At 45.3% G+C, this 9,902-nt stretch overlaps 1 protein-coding gene across 2 annotated transcripts in view; it reads left to right on the top strand.

Annotated features, from left to right (window-relative positions):
- Positions 1 to 4,983: 4,983 nt before the first annotated feature.
- The window catches only part of LOC123755051 (carbohydrate sulfotransferase 10), a 43,182-nt gene continuing 38,263 nt past the window's right edge, over positions 4,984 to 9,902 (top strand). Inside the window, exon 1 of one of the 2 annotated variants that reach the window (XM_045737511.2) lies at positions 4,984 to 5,205. The gene's annotated coding sequence lies outside the window, so the exon portion shown is untranslated. The remainder of the gene's footprint in view (positions 5,206 to 9,902) is intronic. The other variant, XM_045737510.2, reaches the window with a different exon arrangement.

Here is a 9,902-nt window from a genome sequence, read left to right as displayed (position 1 = left end):
TTTCGTGTTCGCCAAAGAGGAGTTTTGACTCACCCCTTTAGCACTATAGTATGAACGGGTAGAGGGGCTGGAAATGGCGATGTACGGCACAAAGCACTGCATCCCTTCTGACCATGTTGAACGCATTCTTAAAGTCCAGTTTGAGCAGGGCCTTTTCGTCAGAAATGTTGGTGATGTATGCTCGTGCTGCATGAGCAGGCGTTTCACAGCCTTGGAGGATCTCAAATCCTAGCTGAATTGGTTTCAGCAATTCAGCAGGTTGCTGGCTGACAATCCTCGTAGTAGCCTTGGCAACCAGGCGTCGGAGAGTGTTGCCAACAGCGATTGACCTGATTCCATCGTCCTTCTTTTTGAGAGCACAGAGAGAGGCACCAAAAAAGAAGGGCCTGATGACCTCAGGTATATCACCAGACAGGCACGCATTGACGAACCTTGTGAGTTCCAAAAGATCTTGTGCAGCATCACCAATCATAGGATTTAACATTTGCTTGATGTGTTGAGGTTTTAATCCTGTAAAGCGCCTGCTGACCCAGGTGGAAAAGAAAGGGCTGCTTTGTAGACCTCAGATTCACCAACAGTTAATGGGTCTGAAATGATCTTGGCTGGTAGTGGAACGATGTTGTCGCCTTGAGGGGCTCTGGGTGGGTGCTTGCTTTCCAGGGCCCGTGCTGTGGCTGAGTTTCGAGGAGCAATTTTCTCGTCACTGGTAAGGACTCTTATAGCACTTGCGGTGTTTCCCTATACAATTTTCTTTGTGATTTCTGCTCTGATTTTGTACGTTTCCGATATGTTGTTGTTATAATTTCTACGGTGGGTGTGTTTTGCTCGAAAAGGCAGGGGAACTAGGTTATCCCCCCTTGGGTATTCATTTATCGCCCACAGGACTGAGGATGCAAGTGATTTGTCCCTCCTTGGAGGGACGGTGAGGCATACATGGCCTAACAAAAGGACATTATGCCACGCTTGAATGTTTTCCGGGGCGTCATTGACCCTTTTCAGAAGATTACAGAGTTTGTGGCTGCTGCATTTGGGCGGGCTGTTTTCGGAATGTGTGGTAATGTTCTAGCAGAAGTCGCTATGATCGCTTGAGTGAGGTTCTCAGATGAGATTAAGTTAATGAGAGTGTCTTCCCTAACTGTTAGTGGCAGCTGGTCATTGCTTTCCTTTGGAGGCTGGTGGGAACCTCTACATTTGGCTTCATTGAAGGTGTGTAAGCGGATAACACCACCGTTAATGTTTATGGTGGTGTTTTTGTTGCATACTCGGCAACAACCTCTTCTAGAAGTATTTGTTGGCACCTCAAGGCTTGTGGAGTCCTGCCCGACTGCTGGGACCCCTTCCATTTCAACTCAGATGAGAGAGTTAAACTGTGCATTATTCTATAGAGGGGGGGGGGGAGGGCAAACATATTGGGTCATGGCATATATATATATATATATATATATATATATATATATATATATATATATATATATATATATATATATATATATATATATATATATATATATATATATATATATATATATAACATGACAGGAGTACCAGACCACGGAGGAAAATTGAAACAGGAATTTCCTTAAATACTTTCGTATATTAATACATCTTCAGAAGGAGTCTGAAGCTAAAAATGTCCTCCAAAAAAATTCCTTGGAGGAAGACCAAGGAATAATATCCCGCATAATAAGGGCGTTGGTGAGAGTGCCCATCACCCCTGGCCATCATCCTGGGCAAGGTCCTGTATTTGGTCCCGGCGATAACCCTGCTGCTGTTGGCCGGGTCCTGCATCATAATGACGATGGTCGCTGCGGCGCCGCTCTTCTTCCTGGGCTACATCCTCAGCCCCATCACCACTATCTTCAGAGACATCACCACCTTCCTAGTCTTCCTCGTCTTCGCCGTCCTGCTCCCGCTCATTATGCTGGTATATGTGCTGTTCCAGATTCTGGCCCCGGAAGAGAATAAGGAGGACCTGCGGAAGGTCTGGGAGGTGCTGGGAATTTGGGGGTTCTTCTCTTCGCTCGAGTGCCGGTATGTACCGCGAAGCTCTCTGTGTTGGAGTTCCTGGTAGGTCCGGAGCTGGCGTTGGAAGAACCATGATCATGATCCTCCTCCCCCACCTCGATGCTCGCCTAAAAGACAGTCCCCGTAGTTTGTGTCTCGCTCGCTTGGTTTCGGGCGACTCGCTCACGTGGTTTGACCCCTAGGGGTAGAAGCGAGCGCCCTCGGGGTAGAAGCGAGCGCCCTCGGGGTAGAAGCGAGCGCCCTCGGGGTAGAAGCGAGCGCCCTCGGGGTAGAAGCGAGCGCCCTCGGGGTAGAAGCGAGCGCCCTCGGGGTAGAAGCGAGCGCCCTCGGGGTAGAAGCGAGCGCCCTCGGGGTAGAAGGGAGTGCCCACGGGGTAGAAGCGAGCGCCCCCGCAGCAGGAGCAGGAGTTTTCACTGGGAAAGTAAGCTGATGTTACACTGACGATAATTTGTTTAAAAAATGATCTACAACCAAATATTGTTAATTAAATTCTTGCACATTAATTGGACAATTGTTCTAGTTACCTCAATTTTTTCTTGCATTCCGTCACTCTGTGATACTAGGCGTGTGAATAATTTTATTGACATTTTTCATTTTGGTCGGGATGATTGGGTTGTGCTCGTGTGTGTGTGTGCTCACCTAGTTGTCCTTGCGGGGTTGAACTTTGACTCTTTGGTCCCGCCTCTCAACTGTCAATCAACTGGTGTACAGATTCCTGAGCCTACTGGGCTCTGTCATATCTATATTTGAAGCTGTGTATGGAGTCAGCTTCCACCACATTACTGCCTAATGCATTCCACCTGTTAACTACTCTGACACTGAAAAATTCTTTCTAACGTCCCTATGGCTCATTTGGGTACTCAGTTTCCACCTGTGTCCCCTTGTTCGCGTACCACCCGTGTTAAATAGTTTATCCTTATCTACCCTGTCAATTCCCCTTACTCTTCTGTCTTCCAGTGTCGTGAGGTGCATTTCCTGCAGCCTTTCCTCGTAACTCATGCCTCTTAGCTTTGGGACTAGCCATGTGGCATACCTCTGAACTTTTTCGCGCTTCGTCTTGTGCTTGACATGGTACGAGCACCATGCTGGGGCTGCATACTCCAGTATTGGTTTGTGTGGGGGGGGGGAGTGTGATGGGGGGGTGGAGTGTGAAAGTGTGTGTGTGTGTGTGTGTGTGTGTGTGTGTGTGTGTGTGTGTGTGTGTGTGTGTGTGTGTGTGTGTGTGTTTGAGTGTGTATGGGGAAGGGAGGGAGGGAAGAAGGAAGGAAGGATGGGATGGGGTGTGTGGTAGTAGTATGATTGCGGGAGAGAGGGATGATGGAAGGGTATGGGAAACTGGTATGGATGGGGGATATGGGAGTGGAATGGGATACGAAGGAGTGTTCTGGGAGAGCGAGAGGGAGTTGGGATGGTTCCGAGACCCTTGCCACACAGGTGTCAAAACCATCCTACGCTGAATAAGCCACCTGAGATTTCTAAATATCGATGAAATATTGATGAAATTTATATTTTAAATTACTCCAGCTAGTTGACTACCAACAGAACCTACCAGCCAAGCCTTCCCGCTCAACACAACCAGGTGTGGGTGGTGGGAGGTGTGTGGGGTCGTTGTCCAGGTGTGGGTGGTGGTAGGTGTGTGAGGGGTCGTTGGCCAGGTGTGCGTGGTGGTAGGTGTGTGAGGGCTCGTTGGCCAGGTGTGGGTGGTGGTAGGTGTGTGAGGGGTCGTTGGTCAGGTGTGGGTGGTGGTAGGTGTGTGAGGGTCGTTGGCCAGGTGTGGGTGGTGGGTACTTGCTGGTGGCCGGCCACTCCCCCTTACAGTCTTCCCCTCTTGTCCCTCCCCTCCCCACAGACGTACAGGAACCTCTCAACACCCCCAGTAAGATTTAAGGTCCCGTGTGCATCCTGTAAGATTAATAGTTACTGATTTCTCCCAGTATACAACTTCCAGGTATGCCTGTTTACTGGTAGCAGGAAAGAGGCACCGGATGAAAGGAAAAGCGCCCAGCCGCTTCTGTCCCACAGTTACGAGCCAATGGCGTAGACCACTGCGCTAAATCCTCTATGGTGGGGCTGTGAGTACCTGTCGCATATGCACTACTTTACGTCATCGCTAATCTTTTAACACATATAACCTAATCCACCCTAACCTATCCTATTCTAACCTAACCTATCCTATCCTAATCTAACCTAACCTATCCTATCCTAATCTAACCTATCCTATCCTAATCTAACCTATCCTAACCGATCCCAACCTAACGAAAATGAGAGATAAAAAGACGTATTTCTAATATGGCGCGTCTGAGGTGTGTGACGTCAGGCTGTAGATCCTCCCAGGCCAGGGAGGCCAGGGAGGCCAGGGAGGCCAGGGAAGCCGGGGAGGCCAGGGAAGTCAGGGAGGCCAGGGAAGCCGGGCAGGCCAGGGAGGCCAGGGAGGCCGGGGAGGCCAGGGAGGCCAGGGAGGCCGGGCCAGGCACACAGCGCGAGGAGAAGCTCCTGGAGACAGGTCCTTACGGTACAGCGGCTGTCGTATAGTCGCCTCACAAAACATGGCCCAACATAGGTCACGGCCTCTGTGCTTGGCGAAGAGAAAGTGACGCACGGAATGTCTTATTTCCTCCACCCTATAGCAAAATTTTGTATAGGATTCTGGCGAGTGTACACAGGTATTGCTCGTTACTGCATTTGTTTGTAGTGTTGTGGTACAAGTTAAAGAAAACGGGAGGTGGGAGGGTTGGTGAGGGAGAGAGAGGGGGGAGAGGAGCATTCATGGGGTATAGTATATGCTGGAGTCCTCATGTCGCGCGCGCACATGTATAGCTACTCAAATGCATGAATACATGCACGTGGGTGTATGTAATCCATACATTCATACATACACCATAGTACACACGTGCGCGCGCGCACTCACACACACAGAAGGCAAATCTCCAACGCTCCTCCCCTCCTCCTCTGGTGATTGTACCACTAGGAGAGAGTGAAGTGGCGGAGTCAGTGTGTCTTGTGGCGCTGTGGTGGAGAGAGGGTACCCCGCTTGCTCGCTCTATCTCCCTCACTCACTCACTCCCTCACTCTCTCACTTCCCCCCCCCTCTCCCTCAACTTCCATCACGCTAGAGAGGACGATTCATCTGTTACTCATCACCAAACTTAGTGATGGGTCACTTGTAATCCAGGTGTTAAGGTGTGTATATTTATTTTGAGTTGTGAGAGCTCCAAGGTGTTGGTATATTTTGTATTGTGTGTGTGTGTGTGTGCTTGTGTGTGTTTTGTGTATGTACTCATTTGCTTGTGAATCGTGTATGCCCTCGAGGGCTTGAGTGCTTTGTGATGTTTACTTTCTCGTGTGTTTGTAAGTCATGTGTGCATTCTGAAGTGTTTGTAAATTACCTGTTTTGTGTGTGCATTCTGAAGTGTTTGTAAATTACCTGTTTTGTGTGTGCATTCTGAAGTGTTTGTAAATTACCTGTTTTGTGTGTGCATTCTGAAGTGATTGTAAATTACTTGGTCTAAGTGTGCATTCTGAAGTGTTTATAAATTACGTGGTGTGTGTGTGTGCATTCTAAAGTGTTTGTAAATTACCTGTTTTGTGTGTACATTCTGAAGTGTTTGTAAATTACGTGTTAAGTGTGCATTCTAAAGTGTTTGTAAATTACGTGTTGTGTGTGCATTCTGAAGTGATTGTAAATTACTTGGTCTAAGTGTGCATTCTGAAGTGTTTATAAATTACGTGGTGTGTGTGTGTGCATTCTAAAGTGTTTGTAAATTACCTGTTTTGTGTGTACATTCTGAAGTGTTTGTAAATTACGTGTTAAGTGTGCATTCTAAAGTGTTTGTAAATTACGTGTTGTGTGTGTGTGCATTCTGAAGTGTTTCTAACTTGTGTATTGAGCGTACGTTCTCAAGCGCTTGTGAGTTATGTGTTGTGAATGTTAGTGAAATAATGTAAGATACACGTATTTCCTAATATAATCTTACAAGCGCAATACATATATAAGCTTTAATTAACCTCAGTCGTACAGAGCGTAGATTTAACGATAACTTAATATAAGCAATTTACAGTCACAGCATAACAAGCTCGAGTCAACTACTTTGATATCAATCGAGCATCCATAATGATAACGAATGCCAATGGCAACGCTTCCACGAGGGCAAGGTGGAAAGGGAATGAATGGGAGGGAGGGGAATGAATGGAGGGGGGGTGGGAAATGGATGGGGAGGAAGGGAGGGTGGAAGGGAATGGATGGGAGGAAGAGGAAGGGAAAACAGGAGGGATGGGATGGGAGGCGGAAAAATTGGACGCCGGGAATTAAGTAAGAGAAGGGACAAAAACTTAATTGCCTCGTCACAGTTAGATGGTCAGTGCCTCCCCCACTGTTTAATTGGTCAGTGCCTCCTCCACTGTTCCCTACTGGTATTATTAGTTTATAATTTATATATAAATTAAAAATGATTAATATATAATTTATATAATAAATTATAAATTAATACCAATTTATAATTTATAATAGACATTATAGTATATTATAAAAATACATTTACTCGGGCATATAAGAATGATGCGAAGGTGATACGAGATATAATTGACAGGAATTGTAAACCTTCCAGTGAAAACACAAGGATTCGTCCTGTCATAAGCTACATAGTAGTAGGCATCCATCAGTCTCAGGAGACGATGGAGTTGCACTCTGGTGTCGGCCTGGTCTGGAGTGGTCTCACCAGGGCGCAAAGCCAGGGTAGGTTGATTCGGGGTAGAAGCTGTTACCCAGGCAGCAGGTCCCCCAAAGTACATAGCATGTATGTAGCATATACATAATATATGCTACATTGGACATACCACGAATACATTGTGTAAACGTCTTACACTTCATTTGCAAGAGGAAGGTATTAAACAACATCAACCCCAATACCATCCAGAATCACCAAGACACAGTGAAAGATACGACAATAAAGACACGCGCCGACGATTGTAGGAGGCTTTGTACGCCTGAGGCTGTGATCATCCGGGAGCTGACACCAGTAATCAACATCCAGATGAATTCGACTTCGAGCATATAACTGTTCGATGGTCCTCCATTGACCCAGAGGGAAGATGTAAGACCTGGCGGACAGTTAGAAGCCGGAGTCAGGCAACAATCACCTCACCCTATCCTTCACCGCTCTCTACTATTAAGGAGATTAGGTGAATCATAGGGCTAGGTGTACCCACACTTATAAATGTCTAGATGTCTACTTGTAAGCAACAACCTTGTAAGCCTGTCACAGATTAAGGAGCAAATCAAGAAAAAAATACTCCCAACTATCAAAAGTCGCCGCAGGGCCAAAGTAGCGGAAGGAAGATCCAGTGCGATATGGTACGAACAAGCCACTGGGTGCTACTCTTTCAAGCCTGACAAAAAGATATCCAGAGACATTGCAGTAGCCATACACAGACTCAGACTTGGTTACAAGTGCTGCTGGGAGGTAATAAACCCAATAGTTAAAGAGTGTCATATCTGTGGAACAGAATGCAGAGGCGCCACTATTGCACTACTTACTGGAATGTGAAGCTACTGAAGCCCTGCGCATCAAACTCAACATTAATCCAACGACAGCAGCTGCATTAGATGCACATTCCACAGCGACTACAATGATTAAAAAAGCCATTGAGGAATGGGACTCACTAATGAACATACTGCACCTACATCCGCCACCAAGATAATGTTATTAAAACAAGACTAAAATAGAAACAGGGGAAAAAGGAGGAAACCCCATCTCCATTTAAAACTTTGACCCAAATATCAGAGTAACCAGGTTATCGCGAACAACCGAACTCAATTACGGGCTCACTATAGCCTGTGCTACGTGGACATTTCGTTCTGAGTAGCTAAATCTAAAACAACAACAACAATCTTGTAAGCCTTTTACAAGTCCCTTACTTACTAAACACATGCAACCCCGCTCCTGTGCCAGGTAAGTAAGTCCACTACGGGCTCACCATAGCCCGTGCTGCTTGGAACTTTTTGTTCTTAGTAACTGGATCGAAAACATCAACCTTGTAAGCTCAATATACCTGTGTCATTTGAACAGAATGTACTCCTGAAGATGTCACAATGCTGGCGAAACGTCGAATACAAATGTAAAGATTAAGTGATCTAGTGTTTCTTCACCCTCTAGATGGTAGAAGATATTTGCCTAGAATAGAAACTTAATAAATAACAATGTTGTTGTGTTCAATGACATGTATAATATATTATATATATATATATATATATATATATATATATATATATATATATATATATATATATATATATATATATATATATATATATATATATATATGTCGTACCTAGTAGCCAGAACGCACTTCTCAGCCTACTATGCAAGGCCCGATTTGCCTAATAAGCCAAGTTTTCCTGAATTAATATATTTTCTCTAATTTTTTTCTTATGAAATGATAAAGCTACCCATTTCATTATGTATGCGGTCAATTTTTTTTTATTGGAGTTAAAATTAACGTAGATATATGACCGAACCTAACCAACCCTACCTAACCTAACCTAACCTATCTTTATAGGTTAGGTTAGGTTAGGTAGCCGAAAAAGTTAGGTTAGGTAGGTTAGGTTGTCGAAAAACAATTAATTCATGAAAACTTGGCTTATTAGGCAAATTGGGCCTTGCATAGTAGGCTGAGAAGTGCGTTCTGGCTACTAGGTACGACATATATATATATATGAGGGAGTCCCGCGCACCCAAATGAGATAGCTTGAATGTGAGGCGTTTTAGGTGAGTGTGGATAAGACACGCGCCTACAAATCCCAATGAGTGTGAGGAAGAGGTAAGGGCTATAATGAGGAGAAAGTGCTAAGTTGGCATATGAGGTATGACTAAGAGGTGGGACATGAGGACAGACTAAGGGTGAAGGAACCTGAAATATGAGGCCAGAATGAAGGAACGACACCAGTCTCTTGGACTATCGGGTATCGAACGCAAACCCTGCCAGAAGCGAGGCCATCGTTGAACCAATTTAAGTCAATAGACCGTATTTAGGAAACATATTAGGTTTACCTAGGACCCTGTTACTCACCTTCCACGCAGTAAGTACTGTCGATGCGCTGACCATCAGTAGGTATACAAAAGGACTACAATTTTATTTAGTCATAGCGCGTGTGTCAAAGAAAAGCTTGCAGTAAGCTGTTCCTTGTGTTTACCGTGAGGTTAAAGAATAGCTATTCTGTTTTATTGTTTTGAAATCTTCAAAGACCTTCATGCGAACAACGAAGAAGTTTGCAAAGATTCCTGTAGTGCCCAGCGATTAAGCTTCCAAAGCCTCCAGTAACCCCAAACGAAGAGGCCTTCAAAGCCTTCACCAACGCGCAACGATGAATCTTCCAAAGACTCTGGTAACGCCTAACGAAGAAGCTTTCAGAGCCTCTTGTATCGCCCAACGAATAAGCTTTCAAAACCTCAAATAAAGCTTAACAATGAAGCTTCCAAAGCCTCCAGTGAAGAACATTTCCAAGCCTTCTGCAGTAGCACCCACGAAGAAAGACTCCAGTAACGCCTAACGAACAAGCCTCAAAAGCCTTTAGAAACATTGGAGACAGTACCGAGAGAGACAACGGACTCAGGATAATACACACAGTTCCCTTAGGAGCAGTTGTTGACTGAGGGACACACCAGGAAGTGAAGTTCTGTGAAGCACCACATCAAAACTCAGCCCTCGCTGTATGTCGGCTGCAAACTGCTCAACACACAAGGCCAGTAACTATTATAAGGAATCTAAAGAAAATAATTTAAAAAAGGTCAAACCAGGGAAATAAGCTTCCAGATGCCCTGAAAACGGTGGAACCACTTTCAATTCACATATGATTTGGATGACTAAACTTTTGTGCGCGC

This window comes from Procambarus clarkii, chromosome 28 (assembly GCF_040958095.1).
Source record: "Procambarus clarkii isolate CNS0578487 chromosome 28, FALCON_Pclarkii_2.0, whole genome shotgun sequence".
Classification (NCBI taxonomy): domain Eukaryota; kingdom Metazoa; phylum Arthropoda; class Malacostraca; order Decapoda; family Cambaridae; genus Procambarus; species Procambarus clarkii.
This window is presented reverse-complemented; position numbering and strand designations above follow the sequence as displayed.